The sequence below is a fragment of the Crinia signifera genome, chromosome 5, assembly GCF_055691185.1.
Source record: "Crinia signifera chromosome 5, ASM5569118v1, whole genome shotgun sequence".
Taxonomy (NCBI): domain Eukaryota; kingdom Metazoa; phylum Chordata; class Amphibia; order Anura; family Myobatrachidae; genus Crinia; species Crinia signifera.
This window is the reverse complement of record NC_139221.1, coordinates 239,234,172-239,260,849: the sequence shown is the minus strand read 5'-3', so window position 1 is coordinate 239,260,849 and position 26,678 is coordinate 239,234,172. Positions and strand designations below refer to the sequence as shown.

At 42.7% G+C, this 26,678-nt stretch overlaps 1 long non-coding RNA gene across 3 annotated transcripts in view; it reads right to left on the bottom strand.

Moving 5' to 3' along the window:
* LOC146080952 (uncharacterized) overlaps nt 1–26,678 on the bottom strand; it is a 63,968-nt gene that overhangs the window by 19,053 nt on the left and 18,237 nt on the right. Inside the window, exon 3 of one of the 3 annotated variants that reach the window (XR_014475039.1) lies at nt 20,177–20,226. The exons of 1 other annotated variant lie outside the window; for it this stretch is intronic. This is a non-coding gene — a long non-coding RNA (uncharacterized LOC146080952). Of the gene's footprint in view, nt 1–19,863; nt 20,227–26,678 lie in introns of those variants that run through there. One more of the 3 variants, XR_014475037.1, reaches the window with a different exon arrangement.

Below are 26,678 nucleotides of genomic sequence, written 5' to 3'. Positions count from 1 at the left end.
TTTGTGTAAAAGTACAAATTTAATTAACAATAATCATAATAAACATTTATAAAACTGAAAGCACCGGCCGGTGACTTGAAAGGTTAAGAAAACCTATTGGTGCATAAGCAACTATCTTATAATATCTCCAGGTGTAATAGATGCAATTTGCATAGCCCGGCAGAGATTATATTCGTATCTTCATATAAAGCACATATATTATTGTAAAGCTTTATCAACAGTTGAAGCACATATATTATTGTTGCAAGGCTTTATCAACAGTTGAAGCAGGCATAGGGTTAGTAATTGGCAGTCTTTTGTGCAAAGTGATGTTAGTCTGATAACAGAGGCTTAAATAGCATTTTAAGCAGACATACTTCTGTTAGGCACAATCAGGGGTTAATTTCCGGCCAGATATTATAACTCAGTCATTAGAGCCACATGCAAAGCTTGAAGGTGTTAGAAAGCTTGTAAATGAATAGATGCAAAAATAAGTATACTTATGCTCCGTTTTGTAATCCACTGTTAGGGGAGTTTATTCAGTCGCCCACGCCTGGAGAGGGTTCACGGCTGCTTGCGTTGTCAGCCTTGTCTCCGAACACGCTGCTCCGGCTTCCGGGTCTCCCAGCAGGGTACTTTCAGAGTGTCAAATGACAAGCTAGGGTTTTCCTGTGACGCGTTTCCCCGCCTCTTGGAGTATCAGCGGCTTCCTCAGATGGCTTGTATGTGCCCCCTTGCTCGTATTTATCGGGGCAGGCGCCGCCCACATGGGCGTTTTTAATTATTATTTTCCAGCATCAATCTGTTTGGCACATGCGCCGTTGTATTGAGGTCCAAGCCTCGACTTCATATACGGTTGTACTTCCTTATACACTTTGCATATATGTGTAGCTATGCCTCGTTTCTAAAACCTGCTGTTACATCTGCACCTTGTGGTTTTCAACATAATAGGAAAATATATACATCTTAAAACATCGTATATTATAATACACAGCCTTACAGCATTATTTTTTGCAGTAGACTAGTATTGTACTACTACTACTACTACTACTACTACTACTACTGCTGCTTACTTGTATAGAGGCAGGTTGTATTTTTATAGTTTCATTATTTAAATTCACATTTTTAATTGAAAAAAACTATTGTACTGTATTCTTGAATTGATATTTGCAGAAAATAATATACCTGTTGTGAAGGAAATAGCATTTGTGTTGCACTTCTTGGATACCTAAATGACTAAACAAATAGTTAAAGGTATATAACTTAATTAAAATATTCTTCAGAGGAGACTTCCGGTGGGCGGCTAAGAGAAGTAGTCGCGTCTTAGACGAGCTCTCCGCGGCGGGTACCTGAAACCTCGGTGACAAGCCATCACACCGAGCGCCCGACACCGTCACACGCGCCCATCAGCGTGGGAGATACAGGTGGACAAGTGGGAGACATCCCCGGCTTTCCACCGCGCCTATTACACCGGACCCGAGCGCTTGCAGCAGCGCGACGAAGGAGGCAGCCGCCATCTTGGGAGCGGCACGGAGAAGAAGACACGGCCGGTTCCCTCACTCCCCCGAACCGCGGAGCAAGATAGCAGGCTCCCCGAAGACTCACAGCCGCACAGACCTGGGCAGCCAAGCGGCGGCTCCTGTCCGTCCCCCCTTGAGAGCCGCACATAACCAGCCGCGAAGGAGGCAGCCGCCATCTTGGGAACGGCAAGGAGAAGAGGACACGGCCGGTTCCCTCATCCCCCCGAACCGCGGAACAAGGCAACAGGCTCCCCGACGACCCGCAGCCACACAGCCCCAGACAGCCAAGCGGCGATTCCCGCCCGCCCCCCCCAACGAGCTGCACGTCACCAGCCGCGGCCGACACAGAGGAGACCCGCCGCCATATTGGGGACAGAGCCGGAGACGGCGCTCCCCCACAGCCAGCAGACCAACGCCTCGGGTTAACAGTTTAACAGTAGGGCGGTTTGCTGGGACCGCGCTACGGTAGCACCAACGCAACTGGCAGGTGAGGGGGGGTTGGGGAGAGAGTCGCCTGAGTGGAGCCCTGGGTAGACCTGCACCACGCATAAAGTCAAAGGGATACCCGCACCCCACAGGGCCACACACCGGCTGGCAGCATATACCTGTGGCTGGACTGGGGCGGCAGCCCCCCCCCGTGGCCTAACCAACCCCCCCTGACCGCAGGAGAGGTGTCCCGGCGGGCCGGACATTGTACAGCGACAGGGAGAGATATCAAAAGCACAAAGGCCTGGGGAGCGGCCGGGACCCGCAGGATACCCTGCCCAGTCCAAACCCTTGCGGGACATATACCGAACACACCGACACTGAGACAGGTGGGGCGACCCCCCCCCCCCCAACACCACCAAGACACCACAATCGGCGGGCACCCCAACAAGCACCCGGACGGCTGCCGCCATGGAAAAGTATGTAGCAAAATCACAGAGGGCCCAGAGAGGATCCACTGCAAACTCGGGCAGACAGAAAGACAAATCACAGACAGTCAGCTCTCCAATGGCACACCACTCCCCTAGCCCACAAGATCCCTTAGCGGACATCGATCCCTCACAACCATACGAAGCCTCGTCTGTCCAGAAAGCAAAAGAAATCGCTGATATTATCTCCCCGCTATTGGACGCCAAATTGGCTCCGCTCACAGAAGCCATCACATCAGCGGTGAACCAGCTAAAGCAACACGCGACCAGGTTAGACGAGGCAGAAGAGCGTATTTCCACATTGGAAGATGAATTGCAAGAAGCAAAAAATCTTCTTAATGACCAAGTTTCCATGACACAGGCATTACAGGATAGAATGGAAGATATGGAAAATAGGAATCGACGTAATAACTTGCGTCTAATCGGGATCCCCGAATCTGTGAAACCCAGAGAGCTACTGCACCTAGTGACCACGTGGCTGCCCCAAGCCCTTCATGTCCCTACACAAGGCACCCCCATCATCGTCGAGAGAGCCCATAGAATCGGCCCAGAAAGGACCCCCTCACAACGACAAAGGCCAAGACCAGTCATCTTCAAACTGCTAAACTACTTGGATAAGCAGAGACTCTTGGAAGCCTACAGGAAGCAAAAAGAACTACTCTACGAGGATTCCAGAATCTTACTCTTTCAAGATTTCTCCCTTCAAGTTTCAACGCGCCGTCGAGAATTCACACCGATCTGCAAAGACCTATTCGATCGCGGGATGAAATTCGCCTTATTGTACCCAGCGAAACTAAGAGTTATCTATAAAGACAAGCCAATCTACTTCGACGAAGTACAACCAGCAAAGAACTTCTTGCAGTCACTGAATGAGGCTGGAGCACGCTCGCCAGAAGCAGATTCCGGTTGAGACCCTTGCATCCGGAGAATCCGTAACTATAATGTCTATAATCGCATCTGAAAATGAGGGTGTGGAAGAGACGATTGATATGTTTGATGACTTATGTTAGTCTTACTGTTTATTTGGGGTTGATGGGGTTATTGTTTATATTACTAAGGTTCGAGGAAGGCACTGTGTCGTATGGGATAAACATGCTCAATAACTCTTGTTTGTTTAGCACATTTAATATTAGGAGGAGCCAAGTTAGGCCCTCATTTTGGGTTCAGTTAAAAAGAAAAATAACACTAATTCAGGTTCTATTACGGTTCATAATATTTATAAAGGATATTCTAACAAGCTTAAAGAAGTTGTCATTACAGCATGAGGTACAGAGTACCATACTGCATAGGAAGACATGTTTCTCTCCTGAAGGCTGGGACAGGGGAGGGACTTATACTGTGGTAAATGCCCATATTGTCAGGGAAAAACACAGACAAGGTATAGGATAGATATGGTGAACAACGGAGAGGTAAACGATACACATAGATCCAAGTCAACTGTTAAGTTTTTGTCCTGGAATGTTGAAGGGTTAAATACGCCACTGGAGGAAAAAAATAATAAGCCATTTAAAATCACACAAACCAGACGTAGTCTTTCTCCAGGAATCTCACTGGAAAGCTGGGGACCCAAATGTTTTAAGGGGTAATTGGTTAAAAGAATTCAAACAAGCCTCGTACACCACAAAATCCAGAGGGGTGTTAATCTTATTTAGCAGATATATTAATTATGAGGTCACACAAGAGTGGGCAGACCCAGAAGGCAGATTTTTGTTTCTGAAGGTAACCATTGAAGGTGAACGCTTCACATTAGCATGTCTATATGCACCCAACACTCGAAACGCTGAATACTTCTCTGATGTATTCTCACACCTACAAGGTTGGTCAGAGGGTACACTGATTATTGGAGGGGATTTCAATGTGGTAATGAACCCAACACTGGATGCTACGAGAGGGGGGAGGGGAGGGGACCATAGAAAGGGACCCCCGCTTAGTCTATCATTACTCACGGACACCTTCCAATTAACTGACCCATGGCGATTTCAATATCCGACCTCAAAGGAGTTCTCGTTCTACTCCCATCCCCACAACACCTCCTCCAGATTAGACTACTGGCTCATTCCCGAAACATTATTACACAGGGTCATCACATCCAAAGTAGGAGATATACTTATTTCGGACCATGCCCCCGTATGGTTTACATTGCAGCTAGCGGACCCTAAACTCACCTCTTTTAACTGGAAATTCCCTGATTACATGACAAACTCAGCAGATTTCAAACGACTTCTGAACCAATCCATAATTAACTACTTTACGGACAACAAAGAGCATGATCAAAATATTAATCTCCTATGGCAGGCATCAAAACCGGTAATGAGAGGGCACATCATATCATATATTAGCCACCAAAAGAAGAAACTTAGGGAAAAACTCATACAGGCCAGCGATAGGGTTAAAAATGCCTATTCCACCCTAATAGACACTCCAAACGACCAGAATAAAAACTCATTTAAGGAAGCCCAGACATTGTATGACATATTATGTGCTGAGAAAGCTCAAATGGACATAAATTTCCAAAAAAATAAATATTTCAGGTGGGGAAATAAGCCAGGAAGATTACTGGCGACAATGACTAAGGCGGCTAGAGATGTCAAACACATCACAACATTGAAGACACATACTGGAAAAACTACCACAAACCCCGTAGAGATAGAGAAGCTTTTTCTAAATTACTTCAAAACTTTATACGAGGCCCCCTACGAAGACACACAGGATGGAGAGCTGTTATTGACCCAGGCAAAGCTCAAAAAGATATTACCCACAGACAGGGAACAATTGACAGCCCCTATCACGGAACTGGAAATTTCCACAGCTATCTCCTCCCTTCCGCTAGGGAAGAGCCCTGGCCCAGACGGACTATCAGCGGCATACTATAAAATGCTCTCCCCCATACTTGTACCACATTTGCATAATTTATATAACTCCATCCTCAAAGGAAACATGGCACCAGAACACTTCAACGACGCCAGAATTATATTAATCCCTAAACCAAACAAAGACCCAACAGAAGTCTCCTCATACAGACCTATCTCCCTCTTGAACCAAGACCTAAAAATATTCTCGAAAATAATGGCACAAAGGTTACAGCTAATTCTCCCAGATATCCTCCACCCTGCGCAAACAGGCTTTGTCAGAAATAGGCACTCGGTGAATAACATCAGAACACTAATCGCAGTCTTGACACACACTAAATTGACGAGGGAACTAGACAACCTAATACTGAGTTGTGATGCGGACAAAGCATTTGACCGAATCTCATGGTCTCATCTAACTCGAGTATTCACACATCAGGAATTCGGCCCGGAATTTATCCACGTCTTTAACGCACTATACAAAGACCCCAAAGCTTCCCTCACTATAAATTCCCTAAACTCTACGCAATTCACATTGTACAGAGGGACAAGACAGGGGTGCCCACTGTCACCACTTCTCTTTAACTTGGCATTAGACCCCATGTTGCGTTACTTTGACTCCTTGTCCGATTGGACGGGTGTCAGGGTGGGCACAGACACAATTAAATTTTCAGCCTTTGCGGATGACCTTCTGTTATACTTTTCCAACCCCAAACGGACCATCCCCACGCTAATAACGGCATTCAACAGACTAGAATCTGTAACGGGGTTTAAATTAAACTACACTAAGACGATAGCACTGGCTATAGGACCGAAATCAAAACAAGGATGGGGAAACACGTTCCCATTCACATGGGCGGAAAACACAATACAATATCTAGGTTTAACCATACACCCGGACACTGAAAAATTATACGAACTTAACTACACCAAATTGTTCACCAAAGCATATCAGGACTTTCAAAAATGGAAGAATCTACCCCTTTCTTACATTGGCAGATGTCACCTATATAAGATGATAACCTTCCCAAGATTGCTATATGTAATACAAACATTGCCCATAATGCCCAGGAAACAAGACCTTAAACTGCTTAATAAAGCTCTATCAGCCTTTATATGGGGGGGAAAAAAAGCAAGAATTTCATTATTCAAACTCCAACAGCCCAAAGACCTAGGGGGAGTGAACCTACCATGCCTAAAAAGCTACTCGTTAGCAGCCAATTATAGGATAGCAATTGACTGGATTAAAGGCAATAATGTATACACCAATAGATCTCGAGAACAAACCTTTAGCCCACATAAAGATCTAGTAATGCTACTACACACACACCCCAACTCACTAGAAAAAGACTTAAGAGAAAATATCCTAATAAATACAACATGCACAGCGTGGAGGTCAACTAGAATCAGCAAAAAATTAAACACATACAAGTCCTTATTTCTACCGCTGAATGGAAACCCCAACTTCAGCCCTTTCCACACACACCCATGCTTCCACGAATGGAATAGACAAGGATTGCGTTACATATATCAATTCACGGACATGGCTCAAGGGAAACCCTTAACTAGAACCCAGATACAAGAAAAATACCCAAACGCCACCTTCCCGCTCTTCCAATACCTACAGGTAGCTAGTTACATCACCAAACTCCTACGGGAACTGACGAACCATGATAAAAATAATGACCTAGACTCAGGGGTTAGACACACTATGACAGCATTGACCACATCACAAATATACGCTAGATCCCGAAAACTATTAGACATCACCTCCCCACCAATAGGTCTTTTAAAATGGCAGGCAGACTTCCCCAATATCACAATGGATAAAATCCTCTCTTCCCATGTGGAAATGAATAAACTCTTAGTGGCCAGCACATTTATGGAAATGAATCAAAAAATTCTCCATAGAGCGTATTACACACCTAAGCTAAGGTTTCTGACGGGTGAATCTCAAACATCTAACTGTTTCAAATGCCAGGAACCAAATGCGGACATGTTACACTGCCTTTGGGAATGCTCAATAGTCAGAAACTTCTGGGAGGATACACAATCCTATATTAATTCACAATTGAATATACAATTTAGGATAAACAAGGAATGGGTCTTTTGGAACGTTTACACCAGGCAAGATAAAGCGACACTCACTAAGGGAACGAGACACTTACTGCTTAAAATAGCAGCAGCGGGGAAAAAAACCATTCTTTCACAATGGGTAGAAACCACACACATTCCGCAATCGCTACTATACCCTAGACTCCAACATTTATTCACAATGGACTGGACAGAAGCAATGACAAATAAGGAAAAACTAGCAAGCAAATTTGTTGACACATGGTTACCCTATGTGTTGACCCTTAGCGCACAAATGAAAGACGCGGTGAGAAATAGCCTTAAATCCACAACATGGTACGACATGGAGATGGTAGCGAATGGGAGAGCCCCCTTTTAAGACAGGAGTTACGATGCCCAATTGATGGGGATAAGGAGAAGGGGAAAAAATACAACATAGTAATGGTTATAGAGGAGTAGCGTGTATTGTAACTTAAAATGTATGATTATGGGTAAAATGTTTCCTAATAAACCAACATCAGCATTCGCTGACAATGCTCAACAACAAAAGGAGGACCGACACCCAACACAGTACCTCGGACTATATAACTAGTACCAATGACTTTGACACTTCTATACTCTGGACCTCTGCGGAACAAATATGTGCAATCTCTGTTGTAAGCTTGTGATGTTACTTGTTTATGGAATAACTTGTGATAAATCAATAAAAAATGTTATATAAAAAAATAATAAAAAAAAAAAAATATTCTTCAGAAATCCATTATAGTATTGTTAAACTGAAAACCTATAACTAAATCATTGACTAAAATTGGACTAAAACATTAGTCAAGATCCACTGACTAAAGCTTGACTAAGACAAAATAAAAAATGTGACATTAAATTTAGCCATATTTTAAGAAAGTGACTAAGGCTTTAACTTAATTGAAAATCCTTGCCAAAACTAACACTGAGTAGCACTAACCCTATTGCAGCTATTGATTTTATACAGCTTCAGGTGTCATTGGCCATTCACTGCAGCCCTTTCAATGGCTGTTGAGACTGCCGGATCCGGGTTGCACAAAAGATCTTGCGATGCATGCACAATGAGCCAGCTAGGGGTGAGAAACAGTACATCAGCACTGGGCTGAGATACTGTGAGGGATATGGCGGTGATCACTGGAAGGGTTTTTCACACCCTTGCTCTGGCATCCGAGATGGTAATACATCTTTTTACTGCCTCTACCTGTTTCTCCTCTGTAAAGAAGTGAAACAGGAAGCATTGTACTGACATGATTTGTGTGGGTACAATCTATACAGTAAATGGGGTAAGTGTTGGGAACTCATTAATGGTGAAAGATTTGGAGGAGCTTATTGACAGTAGACTTAGCTGCAGTGCTCAAATGTCAAGAAGCAGCAGTTAAGGCCAATACGGTATAAGCAAGCATAACAAGGGGCATAGAGGCAAGGGAAGTGTAACTTGCTACTGTATAAATCAGTGGTATTGCCTCATCTAGAACACAGTGTACAATTCTGGGCACCACTCCATAAAAAATACATCTTGGAACTAGAAAAGGTTCAGAGAAGAGCAACAAAATTGATAAAGAGATATAATTAATATATAGAAATAAATTAATAAAGAGAACTACTAGGTGAACTGTTTACCAAGAGGTCTGTACACAGGACACGCGATCACCCCCTTCGGTTTGAGGAGAGGTGGTTTCACACCTAGCAAGAAGGGTTTCTCTGTATTAAGAGAAGTTAAGATACCAGAGAAGGTTGTAATGGCAGACTCAATTGATGAGTTTAAGAAAGGGTTAGACATATTTTTATCAGAAAAAGTATCCAGGGTTATATCCATTAATTATAATGTATAATAATTTCACCTAAGTCATTCACAAATATAAGCTGTACACTGCAGGAGATCAAAAATATGTTAAACTTGATAGACTTTACTTTATGCCTTTTTTAAACCTCATCAACTACGTTAAGGTCGCCATACAATACTGCGATTTCTCGCAGCAGTGTATGGCCATCCGATCTTTTTGAGCTGCCCGGAATGATGTATCATACATGGTCCCTATGCATGTGATGTATCGCATGTGACCCCATTCCCCGCCGCTGGAGAGGGTCCGTGTCAAAAGTCAGACATGCAGGCAGGTCCAAACTCCGAGAGTAATCTGATGCCCACAGGATCGCAGATGGGGTGCGATGTCAAACACATACTATTCGGGTTGGTTTTCACCTGACTTCTCGCCCCATCCATCGTAATTGGGAGAAACCAACCAAAATTGCATTAGTGTATGGGGGCCTTTACTATATTACTATGTGATACATATACACCACAGTATCTCATTTTGCCAACCGAGATACCTCAGGAAGATTGTTTACATCTTGTGTTGTGGGGGGATCTGCGCCCCTGTTGGGAACCAATGCAGGAGACAAGGTCCACCCTCCCCACAATGAGATTCCACAGAAAGAATACAGTAGATGTAGTTAATCAAAATAATAAGTATGCTGGAGTACGTGTTCCTGTAAAGGGGATCTATATGCATCTAGGGAGTTAGTAGTAACTGCTAAGTAGTAATATCTGACAATGTGAAAAGTTATCCATGCCAAGAAAGGAATGCAAATACTTAGAAAATTCAAAATATATACTTATCGGTTGTGGTGTGCAGAGAGTCCTAATTCCATGCACAAGATCAAGATGCCAGCTCTGCTCCTATGAGATGCGCATTTCGTCTGGTAGGCTTATTCATGCTGAGTGTGTTGCACTGTGCCATTTTTATGTATCAGGTTTTGGTTAGCTGAAGAGAGTGTGAGTAGGAAGTGGGAAACACCCCTCAAGGAGTGTCTGCTAGTAGAGAGCCTATCCATCTCTTCTCTAGTTGATTGAAGGTGGCAGCATCTAATGGTATACAGCCCCTGCATGTGTGGTTGTGTGGGCTCTTAATTGCCTTTTATGCCATACTGCTGGAGGGAGGTTCTATGGTAATGCTGATTTGAACTGGCTATGTGTCAGAGATCAAAACAAGACAAAATAAATTGAAACCCCAGGGCAGCGGAACGTTAGAATGGGGGTACGTGGTGAGGATAGCAGGCTGTAGCTGGAGTAATTGTCTTAAATATAGTGAAAAGATAGAGAGATAAAAGAACTAGAGGGTCTTATGTGCAGGGTGGATGGTGCAGATCAAAGTGGAGGCAATTTGCAGAGAGAAATGTAAACTGAAATAAATGTGAGTTACACTAGTGACAAACCAAAAATGGCAGACCTATGTAGTCTCGGATGATCATTCTAAATGTAGGGTTGTTAAAATCAAATAGTGCCAAATATGATTGTGATGCCATAGTGGCAAATGTGATTTAGGGATAAAGAATAATTGTGTAACGGTGACCCGAAGTGAGGCATTGATAAAGCTTCCAGCCACTACAGTGAAACGCGTCAGTGGTGCCACTCAGGAACTATCCACAGGTTTTCACCTACCTGTGCACATTCCCTGGACACAGCAATCACCCACCAGAGAATGTCAGTCCACTACATCTGGATGTTGAAGCCGTATGCTTAGTGAGAACATTGCCAACTTGGATCTATCAGGACTGAGCTCTGGGTTCCATTCCTCAAGCGCAACCAGTGTGGTACTATTACAGAACATGTTCACATGGGATTTATTATCAGTCCAGTGCATGTGTTAATGCCTTATAATTATGTGGAATTCCTTTTATTTAACCACAATGTTTTTTAAAATTAAATCCAATTTTTTACCCATTCACTTGTTATCTATATATTTGTCATTTGTCAAGCGCTGCTTTCTATTTGTTGCTTTTCTCATAAAACCAATGGTGTAACATCATTTTCATTCAGATAAACATTGTTCTACTACTTTCAGTTTGACATAGAATAGGGGTCACCCGCAAATGACAGAAGAACCCCAGTCAGCGGCTAAATGTAATAGCCTCCAAGTGAGGGATGCCGGAATAACTCTAAATTGTTTTTAAAGGGGCACTAATTTACAAAGCCATGCCTTGTAAATGACAGCCCCTTTAAAAACCTCAGAGTTCGGCCGGCATCCCGCACTGCCGTCGAACTCAGAGGCTTATACATTACAGTATATTGCTGTTTTTTTCTTTATTGTTATTTTTCCTGATGTCGCAACGTGAACATACAAAACTCAGTTTATTTCTAGGTCACTTAGCTATACAATAGTGAAAACGCAATCCAAATTCATCCAGTAGTTTTTGTGTAATGCTGGAAAAAACAGACAGACACACAAACAAACAAACAGAAAAACAAAGACCCTACAGGTACTGTTTTTTCCTCAAAAACAGGTATACACATCATTTAAAGTTTTATAATACAGTATGTATAGATATACAACCAAAATGATGTTTTCAATATTTGTTATTCATGTACAAACAAAAATATATAAATATATATTATGTAAATTCTATAATTTACCTAAATTCTATCAAAGACTGGGATGCAAATGCCCAAAAAATCCTCTGCCTGAATTGATCTAGGAGATTGATAGAAATCATTATTGTTGAGGCATACCCTATGATATAGAGAACCAAGTACAGTGGGGCAGATTTATTAAGCTTGGTGAAGTGTCTGGTTTTTATCACCGGCCAATCAGCTCCTAACTGTGAAGTTACAGGCTTGGTTTGAAAAATGACAGGTGGGAACTGATTGGCCGGTGATAAAAACCAGACACTTTATCATTTCACTGAGCTTAATAAATCTACCCCAGTATTCCATTTGTTCAGCTGTAGTAAACTGTTTCAATTTAGTCAATACATTTGGTTAGGATTAGGGGTGAACGAGTTCACCTAAAATGCAACATGGATCAATTTTACCAGCTCGGCCCAGGTTTATTAATAACATATTTAATTGAAAATGACAAATACAATTAAACATTATACATACATTTTTACTCATATTGAACTAATGTACAGTATGAGAATTAAGGTAGAAAGCAATCATTTGCTTTGAATTCTCAGTCTAATACCCTTTTAATGGTTCAGTTTAAATTAGGGTAATCAAATCCTGGTTTATTGATGGTTAGCCTATTAAACATAATAAAGGTTTACATTTTTATGCTTAACTTAAATTGAAACAACATACCATTTTAAATGTTTTCTAAGTGATAAAAATCATTAGTTTAAAATGTCAAAGTACTTACGGTACTTTTCTAATAATCTAGTAAAATGTGGAATCCCTCAGCCCAGCTGCACTGCACTGTTCCTAGTTCAAAATGACAATGGTCAGTTGTGTGCGAGGTGGCCTTCTTATTTTCCTTATCTTATTACAGCATTTCCTTTTCAGGAACTTCCTTATAGTTTATAAAAATGACTATTGCAAAGTTTAACACATATATACAGTATGTATGCAATATATAACATATATATACAGTATGTACAGTATATTGCAGTATACACACTAAAGTAATCAATCCATGAAGTGCTGTAATCACTTAAAGGTTAACTAGGCAATAATCTGGAAGCCAGCACATCCAATTCAATTTAAATAAAAAAATTAATATGAGTAAAAAAGACTAATTCCATACATGGAAAAATATTAACAGTGGACAAGTCCAGAAGAAAAAAATCAATACAGTGTCCAATGAATGCAGGATGATTTTACCAAAGGCCAGAAACATGATCCAATAACAATATGGCTGTCTACTGTGAGTCACTCATGCCCATTTCGGTGTGGTCTCACCGTCATCAGGAGCATGAGTGACCCACAGAAAGATTCTGATATATATATATATATATATATATATATATATATATATATATGAGGAAAACAAGATACCCAGTGCAAAAGTCCTCAGAAGGAAATATGTCCACAGTATCAGTCAATGTGTGCAATCTTCTTCCAAAGGATCGTACCAAGATCCGAGTAGTACACTTGCAAAAAACCAGAGAAGAGACGCAACCATGAGCATATAATTCAAGACAAATTTACTGCACAATAAGGCTCACGTACATTGAAGGTTTAAATGAATATGCTTGCCAGCCTAGTAGAAGCCTAATCTCGGTGGACCTCCTCGAATTGTGCTAAAGCACCGCCACTCAGCCGCAGACCCAGGGATCCTTGAACCAAGCCTCAACCAAGCCCCTGACGAAGACCGTAGTCGAAACGCATTGGGCGTGGCTTATTCTTGCTGACGGAGTGACGTCCTGTCTTCCACCTGTGGTCCCGGTGCTCCCGATCGTGTGCGGCGAAGTCCTGAGGCTTGGTTCAAGGATCCCTGGGTCTGCGGCTGAGTGGCGGTGCTTTAGCACAATTCGAGGAGGTCCACCGAGATTAGGCTTCTACTAGGCTGGCAAGCATATTCATTTAAACCTTCAATGTACGTGAGCCTTATTGTGCAGTAAATTTGTCTTGAATTATATGCTCATGGTTGCGTCTCTTCTCTGGTTTTTTGCATATATATATATATATATATATATATATAGCATATACAATCAAGGAATAATTAAAACAAATTGCTCACCCGCATTTACATAACACATGGTCCAATACCTGATGCCATATAGCACTCACTGAGTGTAAACACGCCAGAGAGCATCTGTATGCATCATTTGGAAATGACGCAGCCCTGCAATATAGAATTCTGGGGACCCAATGCATGACATCCAAGCAAGTGTATATTGTAAATAACAAATACTACAAAATCCAGTAATGTATATGCAAATCAAGACAGAAACATAAGGAAATAATGAAGATGAAAGAAAATAGAATGTTCAGAGGAAACAGTGTGAGGATTGTTCCTCATTTAATCCGTTTGGTGAAACACAGTTCAGTTGGTAGATCCAATCGCTTTCTCTCCGCAATAAAAGATGACCCCGATCTCCCCCTCTCCATAATGGAGGGATGTGGTCCAAAGGTAGGAAACAAAAGTCCTTCATAGTGTGTTTTACACTGAAGAAATGCTTGGCAACTGGTGGAGTACTAGCATCAATTGAAACAAAAGCCATTTTAGCGATCGATGTAGGACAATTCTTTCTTTTAGGGTCCTTATGGTCTTGCCAATGGCAACCAATTTACACAAACTTCCATTCTTAGGTGTCAACCAATTAGAAGTTCTAACAGGAATTAGATCAGACGTAGCTATGAGATCTTTAACATTGCTACTCCTTTTATAGCAAAACATAGGACTATTTTGGCAGTACTGTCCAATGATAGAAGCAGACAGCAGTGACGCGGCATGCGCAGCGTGACCTCTGACCTTCATACTGCGCAGAGCCGCAAGCCGGGCATCGAGAACAGCCGGGCAGCATCTGAGCTGGTGCTCAGATGATGCCCAGCATTAGATGCAAAAAAGGTGAACAGCGCAATAGTGATGAGAATCGATATAACAATTTATTTAATGACAATGAAAATATAAAAAATTCATAAAATACATATATTAAAAACTGTAATTGATATATTGCACAATTGATAATGAAACTGCACCCCCTGGTAGACCTATAATTTCTGGTATTAATTCCCTCACTTCTAATGTATCCTTCTTTGTTGATTCCTTTCTTCAACCACGGGTGTCCACTCTCAGGTCATATATAAAAGATACCACATCTTTTTTTAAAATGTTACAAAATCAGAAATGGAAAGAGTCATACAATTTCCTTACGTTGGACGTTACAAGTCTGTACTCCAACATTCCTCATTCAAAAGGCCGGGAAGTCATCAACAGGAGACTTGACCGAGATAATGACCTGGGAGTGGACACCAAACACTTTATTTTAGACTAACAATGGTTAAATAGATGACAATTGGGACTGCGCTAAGAGCAGCTATCAAGTGAAGATATCAGGGGTAGTGGGTCGCCAAACCCTCTAGAACAAGTACAGGAAAAACAATATGATATCTTTTCTCAAAACAGCTACTTTATTTTAGACTGTTTCACTTTCATCCTCACTCACAACTATTTCTTATTTTTGGACACCTTTTATTTACAGGTCATGGGTACCGCCATGGGGACCAGGTTCGTGCCCAGCTATACCAATCTCTATATAGGTGAGGTGGAGGAGAGACTCATTTGGGGAGGCGGCTGTGGCGCGAGCCTGGTACTATATGGGCGGTACATCGATGACCTGTTTTTCATCTGGGATGGGGACCTTGATTCTGCCACTAATTTTGTTGAGACACTTAACTGTAACAATTATAATTTACACTTTACCTACACTTTTCACCCCACCCACATCACCTTCCTGGATGTGGCTCTAGAGATCATCGACAATATAATTACTACAAAAAATTATACCAAAGAAGTGGGAAAATCCTCCTATCTTCATTATAGGAGCGAACATTACCCCCCTTGGAAGAGGAGTATCCCTAAGGGACAACTGATCCATTTAAAAAGAAATTGTTCAAACAATCAGGATTTTCTTAAACAAGCCACTATCATGTCTACCACATTTGAAAATAGAGGGTATATGCCCTGGATAGGAATTCCCTACTAGAGCCCAAAATCAAAAACAGCAGCCAACAAAATTTTGGAGAAAAAGAGATCCTCTATATATCCACCTATAATAATTACTGTCCTCAGATAAAATCAATAATCAAGAAAAACTATAATATTTTACGCCAAGACCCACTTTTAATCAACAGAATTCCAGAAAAACCACGCTTTGTGTTTAAAAAGAATCGTTCCCTAAAGACCCTTCTGGCCCCCAGCCAACTAAAAACATTACCCTCCCACATAGAGACCCCTATTACTTGGCTACCATCCAAACCGAAGGGATTCTTTAAATGTGGTGGAGCCAGATGTCTCACATGCTCGCATATTAGAAATACTAAAACCACCCAAATAGACCATCTCGATGACACCTACCGTATTGACAGCTTTATAAACTGCAATACGGTTTTTGTCATATATATATACTTTCCTGTGGGTGCGGACTAAAATATGTCGGACGAACCACTAGGAAGATGAAAGTTCGCTTCCTCGAACACTGAAGGGGCATATTAAAGGCCTAGCCACACACAGCATACCATGTCACTTTTCTGAACATCACCAAGGAGACCCTGCCAGCCTTTCCATTATAGGTGTTGAACATGTATCTGTTACGATAAGAGGAGGAGATAGATTCAGGAGACTTTGCAAACAGGAAGCCTTCTGGATGCATGCCCTCAATACCATTTACCCAGAGGGCCTCAATGAGATGGTAGAGCTCAACAACATTATATAAACTCATAAACAAAACTATCCTGTACCACTCTAAATCCCAAAACACCTAAGTCTTTATATCATTACCTCCCTCCCCCATGATTCTCGATGCATTATCTGCAGTCTCCTATTTTTTATTTATCATTTATTATATATTTATCTATTCTTTTATTTTTACTTTCATTTTTACATTAATTCCATGTTCATTTTTATTTTTATTTTTCATATTTATTTATTCATTATTATTTATTATTCATATTTTTTTTTCTCTCCACCGCATCTATATTTATCTCCATTATATATTGTATATTCTTTATTTTTTTTGATTTACATTGCCATTAAATAAATTGTTATATCGATTCTCATCACTATTGCGCTGTTCACCTTTTTTGCATCCATTCTATTTTATACGGGACTAACTACCCCGTTCACCGAACAGCTGCAGGTCAAGCATTCTCGTGACATAGCGCCCCCAAGTTCTGGGACAGTCCTAGTATATCCTTTGATGCCCAGCATTAGACTGCTCATGTTCAGTCTAATCCTGAAATCCCAGGATAGAAAACTCCAATCTCTGGAATAAATTACCTGCAAATTTAGGGCCAAAACCCAGGATCCCGCCGATTCCGATCCTGGGATTGGCAACCCGAATACTTACATATGCAATACATTTATGAATTTAGACTTAATATTTTATTTAGATTTAATTAACCTTTGTTTTACATTTTTCTTTTTCTCTATAATTTTTTTTTTATTATGTTCCTTATAGTTCACTGCCAAATAATGATTATTCGGTATATAATAAGCTTTTTTTGTGTAAAATGAGGGAATATCACATTTTTCAATACTATATTAAGAAGGGATTGAGTACATTCTCTTGGTAACTGATTCCTTTTTCTTTAGTCCATTTTTATGTATACAGGAATTAGTGGGTATCATCAACAGAATTTATTGAATTATTATTATTATTATTTAATTGAATTATTAAGTACAATAACATTCTGTTTGTGATATGTATCTGTAAATATGTATTCACATTAATCTTGGTGCAGGATCTCATTCTATTGACTATTTTACAGGATGTGTTAGACCAGGCATGTCCAACGTTGGCCCTCCAGATGTTTTGAAACTACACATCCCAGCATGCTTTGCAATAGTTTTAGCATTCTCTAATAGCAAAACTGTGGCAAAGTATGCTGGGATGTGTAGTTTCACAACATCTGGAGGACCAACGTTGGACATGCCTGTGTTAGACAGTGTCACATTTCGTGAAGCACCAGCTGCAGTGTAACGGATGCTGGGTGCTTTGATGTAGGGTTTGTTGCATTAACGACAGAAGGGAGTAAGGCAATTGAATAAAAATAAACCTTATTTAATGAAGATACTGCGGTACAGAAGATGAATAATGACACAATGATAAAACTGTAGTTATTGGTAACTGATAAAGTCAATAATATACAATGCTCATTGAAGAGCTTGAAGATGATTGGTAATTGAATAATTGGACAACTGAAAGGTTGGATGATTGGTTGAAGAATTGGATGATTGAATAAGGATTGGATGATTGAATAAAGAATTGGATGATTGGATGAAGGATAGGATGATTGGATGAAGGATTGGATGATTGGATGGTGAAGTCCAAGAGAAGCTGTGCTGAATAAGTTCGTAGCTGCAAACCAGGGATGACCACAGAGAATATCCGTCAGGAATAAGGAGAAAGATATTACCCCTTTGGGGGGTTAACCTTGTCCAGTCCGTATAGGCGGCAGCGGGATCCATGATGGGATGGTTCAGGCAGTGTGACGATCAGCAGGATACCGGAGGGGAACTTCACCAGAGGCGCAAGAACTGCAGTGGTAACTACAGTCAGCCAGGGAGAGTCAATGATGCGTGCGGATAGACATCATTGTACTGACTGCCGGTCTTGCCCGGCAAGTCAGTATTTGAAGGGGAAGCTGCGTCGTGATTGGCTGACACTTGAATGAAGCCGCGCAGCGTAGGCTGAAGGATCCTAAAAGATGGCCGCCGCCAGAAGTGGTGACAGAAACCAGCCGGCGGTGATTTGCACGGATGCGCTGCAGCCGGCGTGTCCAGCCAGAGGCCTAACCTGACACGGACCCATCATGGCGGCTCAGGTCCCACGCCATCCAGACCCCGCACGGCACAGAGGCACAAACCACCGCTGTCACCTTGCGAAGACAGCACGACAGCATGCACACTACCAGCATGAGGATTGGTAGCGGCGGTGAGCGCCAGGGCAGGAGATACACTGTCAGTGGACCTAGGGCTAGATATAGCACAGAGGGAACGGGTAGCAGACATGGTGGTCGTGACAGACAGTTAGGAGCTGATTGATTGGTTCCTTTTTTCTTTCCATTGAATCACTCTCCAAGGGTTAAGGGTAATAGGATTGACAGTATTTAGGTCGACCACTATAGGTGGACAGTCACTAGGTCGACACATGAAATAGGTTGGCACAAGCATTAGGTCGACATGGAAAAGATCTACATAAAAAAGGTCAACATGAGCTTTTTTGTGTTTTTTGGTGTCAATGTCGAAAGTCGACATAGACACCGTATAAGTATACCACGTCCTCTCGTATGACTCGCTCCCCTCACCGTGCTTCGGGCATGGTGCACTGCTACGCTTGGCACACTTTGTATTCTCCCTCTATGCCCACTTGGACAGTAAAGTATGAAAACCACCTTTAAAAATAAAAATATGAAAAACTCACGTTGACCTTTTTCATGTCCACCTGCTCCATGTTGACCATGTCTATGTCGACCTAATTCTTGCGTTGACTTAATAACAATGCAGACCCTTTGCATGACGACAGATTTCATGTGTCGACCTAGTGACTGTCAACCTACAGATGTAGCGTCTGTCAGCCAACCTGCAGGGTCACCAGATCTCCTCTGCTGGCGGACAGGAGCTCCATCTGACAGGGACCCATGAGCATCTCACTCACTCGTGCGTCCCCGTCAGCAAGGTGGCAGGGAGCGGCTTCCCTGCCCATGTCCACTTCAGGGATACGGGCAGGGGATCAGTGGGAGCTTGGGGCAGAGCAAGTGGAAGGGCAGAGCAGGTCGGATGGCTGCTAAAGCCTACGACAGATCGGGACGCATGAACTAGTAGAGTAGGGGTCAGGGCTCTTATGGAGCGGCAGCCTATTTTAGAAGGGATCTTTGTAATCCCAATATCCACTAGGCCACACTTTCCTCTGCCCCTTGTCAGTGCATATGTCCCCTTGTTATTATGCAGGATGTTTCTAAATACAGAAAATAGTTAAATAGGTTTAAAATAAATTAAACATGAATATTTAAACATAAAGTTTATTTATGTATTTTGTATACTGATGCAATCTCGAAATCATTCAATTATTTTCTCGAGCTTCAGTGCAATTTGTTGCTATACCCGTATGGCCATATCCATTTATAAAAGTTATTTCTCAAGGTTTCCAAGATTTACAATTGGTGTAATTGGAGATGTTACATTTCCTGTACATGTCTATGAGACGTTGACCTTGGTGAAAATGCTTTCAATACATTATATAAAGCACTTTATTCCTGCATTTGCTATGGTTGAGTGGCAGTTTTACATGGCACTGACATCATATGACGTTTCTATTGTGCTGCTGTGCACATGCCTGGACTACACAGTGCACTTTCAAACATTTTCTTTTCCCTTCTCACCTTCTAACAGGCAGTCATCAGGTTTCCGTAATTGTGAAGATAGTCTTGACCTATCAGAATAATTAAAAAGGTTACTGAGACAGATTAACCTTTTCTTGTATATGACAACTTCAAATACCATAGAATTAATAACACGGAAAATAACACAATGACTTCTGAGAGCAGGTATAATGATAGTTGACATATGCAAATGACCTTAAAATCCAGACTCCTATATAACAAAAGTGCTTATCGCTGTATTTTGAAAAAAAAAACTGCTGCTTGTTATGAAGTGTAAATTAGTTAACATCATTTATATAATACGCGCCTAACCTCCTGGAATGGCCAGGAGGCTCCCTCAAAATGCCCTGAAATGTAGACAAGTCCACCTCAACCCCCGGGATGCGGTTAGTTTCCCGGTGGTCGGAATCCCGGCATTCAAAATCCCAACGCCGGAATCCCGACCGACGAAATCCCGACCGACGAAATCCCGACACTTTCTCCCTCCGTGGGTGTCCACGACATCCATAGAGGGAGAATAAATTAGTGTGCCAAGCATTGCGAGGCACCGGGCCCGCTGCGTGACGAGCGTAGCAAGTCTGCAAGGGGGGGGGGGGCAATTGTTGGGATTTCAGTAGTCGGGATTCCGGCGTCGGGATTCTGAACGCCGGGATTCCGACCACCGGAATTCCATACCGAATCCCAACCCCATTAGACAGAGGGGTCAGTGGGGACCAGATGAAGTGATTCATGCAGAATTGAGACATTAAGGCTCTGCCCCCTGCTGTACAATGCCTGTAATATACACCAGTAAGTCTCACCCATGCCTGGCACACATCACGCCTGCTGTCCCTGTCCACTGATTTGCTGAGCTGACTACCCTCTCGCTGAGAGGCCAGCCAGAAATGTGGCGGCCATGATTTATGTAGACTCTATAGACTCAAATTTAGCGATTTGCCTTGAAAAGTGATAAAAATGGAAAGTTATAAAGTACCAGGCTTTCAGCTCCTGCAATGTTAAAGGCTGTGTTTGAAATGACAGTTAGGGGCTGGTTGGTTAGTAGTTTATCACTCTCCACTTTATCATGTAGTACATAGCTTAGTACATCTGGCCCAGTTCTTGGAAGTAGAGTCTTTGAATAACCAATCACTTTTCTCTTTACACTTCTCAGGTAAGGGCCTGACTCATTGGTTATGTTCCTCCATGATTGCTTTTATTAGAATACCCAAATAACTCATTTCTTATGTCTGTGTAATGTGGTGATACAAAATGATACTTACATATCAGGGCTTTTCTTTAGGTATTTACAAATACGCCCCATTGACTTTCATAAAACTGAGGTAAATTTATTCAAGAGCCACATATGTGAAGGTGAAGCGAGGCAAAGCAAGACAAACCTTTACTCTGGCAATGCCTGTGAGCAGTCACAATGCATTAATTTAGTGCTGATGCACGGTAGGGATATGTGGCACCCCAGAGCAGGGACTATCCTTTGTGCCCCTTTTGAAAACCAGTACAGACTGATTCTGATGCTCTAGGATGCCATGATTCGAAGAGTGTAACCTCCATTGTAGATAAACCGTGACATGATGATGTTTTGAGAATAAATGATATACAGATAGAGCCATCCTCATCTAGCCCTTTATTAGGATTGAGTACTAGGATTACTCTGATAATCCCATACTGTATTGTTCTATGTATTGTATTGCAGCTGAGAACAATAGGCCTTGGCTCACCATGGCTATCCAGAGATGGCTGGCTGGGGAGGGCTCCATCTGTACTCTGAATCTCTGATGCAGAACCGTATAGACCGTATTTTAGTTATCAGAAGCCATATTGCAAATTCTTTTGGTGTCATAAATAAATCTTTTAATGTATAAAATTTGTTGTCATTTATCAATCCAGCGGTATTAACACTGGTGCTACTTATCTCTCTGCGAAGACAAGGGTTCAGACACGACTGGCAAAAGAAACGGTAAAGCACACATGGACATTATTTCTTACAGAGTGCCACAGATACCATTTCTCCAACATAATTACCCTTGTTACATTTAGCCCTGTGCTCCATATTCTGGAATACAGTCTGTTTGGCAATTAGTAACTGTCATAGTAGCAGGGACTGTTTTCGGACACACATCTCTGTATGGGGGCCTGGTGTCCATCTCCTGAAATCCCCATATGTAAAGTATATACAGATGGAGACGGCCTGGTCTTTGCAGGTCTTGGTCTTTGCACGCGCGTCTCAATCAGATGGAGCGCCTCTCCGCTGGCGGATCGCCAGCGGAGACAATCTGGCGATTCACCAGCAAGAGGGAGGCCGACTCCATCTGTATGTGTTTGTTTGCTTTTTTTTTTTTTTAATCTTTGATTATGGATCTCTCATTGATATGAAACCTACAACATCAACTACTAGAGATGCGCGGGCTCGGATTTCCCAGATCCGAGCGGCGCTCGGAGATTCCCGCCTGACTCGAATCTGGGCACGCAGGCAAAACGTCATTGCCCGGCACCGGATTCTCACAAGATCCGGACCTCTATTTAAACCGCGAGAATCCGGCGCCATTTGTCACTCATGAGTTGTTAGGTTTATGGATAGGAGTCTGTGACTGTGCATAGTTTTGTTAGGTTAGGTAGGTTAGGGAGCTGTCTTTTTTTAGCTGCTGGGGCACCTGCCAGTGCCTACTAGTGCCACTGTCTGCTCTCTGGTGTGTGTGCTCCGAGTCTGCACTGCCAGTGGCTGCCAGCCCAGCCAGTACTACCTGGCCACTTCAGTTCAGTGTATGAGCACTGTTATGTGTTGTTAACCACTTGTATACCAGTCTGCTTGTGCATCTGCTCTATAATACCTTCCTGCTGGTGCATTTAATTTTACACAGCCTTATATAACTAGTAAACTTATTCTCTGCTGGTGCATCTACTGTACTGCCATATAAATAAATATTATACCAGTGTACTGGTGCATCTCATGCCGTATATATATATTAAATTATTAATAATACCTCTCTGCTTGTGCATCTACTGTACTGCTGTATATATATATATATATATATATATATATATATATATATCAGTCTCCTGGTGCATCTACTGCCGTATATATAAATATATAATACCTCCCTGCTGGTGCATTTACTGCTGTATTTATAATACCTCTCTACTGGTGCATAAATAATAATACCAGTCTACTAGTGCATCTATTGCCGTATATATAATACCTATCTGCTGGTGCATCTACAGCTATATAAATATTAATACCAATCTACTGTGGCATCTACTGCCATATATAAATAATACCTCTCTGCTGGTGCATCTACTGCCCTATAAATAATACCAGTCTACTGGTGCAACTACTGCCATATAAATAATACCAGGTTATATCTGGTCAGTAGGTTCCATTCCTTTGCAGCTCTGCAGTGAAGCTATTGCATTGCTGCACGAATCGCCCACTGCTCCTTGGCTGGTCGTAAACACAATCAAGTCAGATAGGGGTCTTATTGGATATTAAACTGACAAAAACAGATACACACTTGCAGAACAACTTGGTGCTGCACGAAACGCCCACTACTCCTCGGCTGCACATCGTAAACACGATCAAGCCAGATAGGGGTCTTTTTGGGGCCTAATTTTTCAAACTGCCATCCTGTCTGCCGCTGCAGTGCCACTCCTAGATGAGCCACATGTTTGTGCCGCACACTTGTGGGGCTTAGTATAGTTATCCAGCTACCTCGGTGCAACCTTTTGCCCTAAAAAAATATTGTGATGTGTTCAGAATAGACTGGAAATGAATGTTATTAAGGTTAATAATAGCGTAGGAGAAAAAAAAAAAAAATTATAGCAGTTTTTATGCTTTTTAAAAAAAAAATCAGAACCCAAAACCCAACCACCAAAACGTTTAGATGGTGTTTTGGCAAAACCCATTAGAACCCAAAATCTGAAGGTAATCAGAACTTAAAAGCCAAAACGCGAAAAGTGGGCGGTGCACATCCTATCAGCTACTGTGCACCTATGCTGTAAGGCCTTACCGAAAACAAATACAGCCTGGCTGCAGTACCTTTAAGATACAGGTTGAGTATCCCGTATCCGTGTATCCATTATCCGAATTATTCCAAATATTTTTGAAATAATTCGATTTATTTTTTTACCCCCCTAACCCTCTTTTCATACTTACCAAGTCCCAGGGCGTCCACAGCAGGCCTCCGGCATCTTCTCCAGGGCCTCAAGCGGTCCTAGGTAATGCATTGCGCGAGTGTGCGTGCGCGCCGGTGACGTCACCAGTGCGCGCGCACACCCGCGCAATGCATTCCTGGGACCGCTGGAGACCCAGAGCAGATGCCGGAGGCCTGCTGTGGATGCCCGGGGACTGCGTGGACGCCGAGGGACCACCGGACACCATCAGGGGACAGGTAAATAAGCCTAAAAAAAAATATTCTAAAAACCGAAAAAATCCCTTATCCGGAATGCTCGTGGTCCCAAGCATTTCGGATAAGGGATACTCAACCTTTATTAGCACATCTTTGCTTTACTCATGAGACCAATTCTGTTTAGTTATCTCTACAACATATTATTCAGCATACTGTGGTTTTAAATAAACACCAATAAATAAATAACCCACATAGATCTTCATACCACTATCTGTTATGGGTAATGGAATCATTCAGAAACATATAATGCTTATGCAGTGTTTCTTCCTGTGCTGAGCATGACACTCGAAATGGTTTTATTCCCAGTTTCAGTAATTGGTAAAATAATTGTGATCCTCAAAACATCAAGCTGATCATCTTGGTTTGAAGACTTAAAAAACAGGGAAAACAGGGGATCACAATTACTATATATGAGTGTTGTGGCTTACATAATATACTGAATATATTATGTACAGTAGTGATGTGTTTGTACTTAAAATATAAGTTTTGGCAGAGTATGTTGCATTTGCTAGGGTTCTGCATGCTCAGTTTTATGATCATCTAATTCTTTTTTATATTCAGACGGTTTGAAACAAGCAGAGAGGGTGTCTTAAGCATACTTCACGGTTATAAAAGTGTGCAGGAAACATAAGTTGGAGTCATCGGGAACCTGGAGGATGCTGTTTGAATTGAGGATGGAAGGTAAACATGTCTAGTTCATTGTAATCCAAAACTATGTTGTACTTGTTTGTGGAGTTATCCTTTACTTAAATAAGCCCATTACGCTCTTACCCTTTTGCAGTGGTTACCATCTGAGAAGCGATGAGTAGTTTGTCTTCTGATCAGAGTGTGATTGTTATGTTTACAGACTTGCCGATAAAGCTGCATGTTTAAAGTAATGTCAGCACAGGTAAAATGCCATAAGTAGAATTACAACAAAGGGCAGTATTCAATGTCCCTAATCGCGATGTGCAGCGAATCCTGTTTAGGATTCGCTGCACATTCGCCGTGTTCCGGAGGGCTGGAGCCCTCGCTGCCAGCCCTCGCTGACACAGTATTCAATGAGGCAGGGACTCGCTGCTCCTGACAGTGAATGTGAACCCCTGCGGCAGACGCTGCAGGGAGCCTGAGGACGGCGGCATACAGGGAATTGGAAGTCTGCCTGCCTGCCCCAGAACGTATGTGGGGGGGGGGGGGAGGTGGGCTTCCCTGGAGCCAGGCAACACAGGCTGCACCCGGGGAGAGCCAGCAGGGGACCGGGTATTCACTGCACCCGATCGTCAGGGACGTGCAGTCAGGGGAGGCAGGGGAGGCAGTGCCTCCCCTGTCATTAATGATTAAAATAATACAAAGAAGATACTTATGACACATATTCTGTGTCATAAATATATTTTTTATATTAATTTAATCCTTCTCATTGTTGCATACAGTGTGGAAATGATTGGAGGCACCGAAAGCGGTGCCTCCAGCTGCCCCTTATAAAAAGCTGGAAGCCGGAGGTGGGCAGTGGGCGGGGATAAGCAGAGGGCTGTAAAAGCCCATTTGAAAAACTAGTAAAAGCGGCACCTTCCCAAATGCCTCAGTGACAGGGTGCGCTTTCAGCCAATATGAAGACATGCCCCTGTCACTGAGGCCATCGAAAAGCCGCCCGCCCCCTTCGCCGTCGGTGCCCACCCTGCACTCCACCCTCACACACCTTAAGCAGCCGGCGGCAGAAGAAGCCGTGTCCCATGATGAAGAGGGAGCCCACCGGTAACAGCAGCCCAGGAGGGTCGGGCGCGGGAGTGTTGTGCCCGGTGCGGTGGGCCGGTCCAATAAACCTCTTGTCGTTGGCTGTCCCGGGGCTGGCTGACAGGCAGGGGGCTGCTGCTGCTCTGCGGCCGGTCGTGAAAACCGGAAGCTGCTCCGGCTAGCCAGGACTCTGGAGCAGCATGATTACAGCAGCAGAGCAGGGGAGAGCGGATCGGCGGCCGGGCAAGTAGGGTAAGTAACTGCAGTCACAGTAACCCTGCTGACGCCCGGCCCCATCCGCTGTGGAACCGCTGTGGGGGGGGGGGTGTTTGCGGGTGCTGCAGGGAGAAAGATCCCTATGAGGGTGGTGGGTCGTCGGGTGCTGCAGTGAG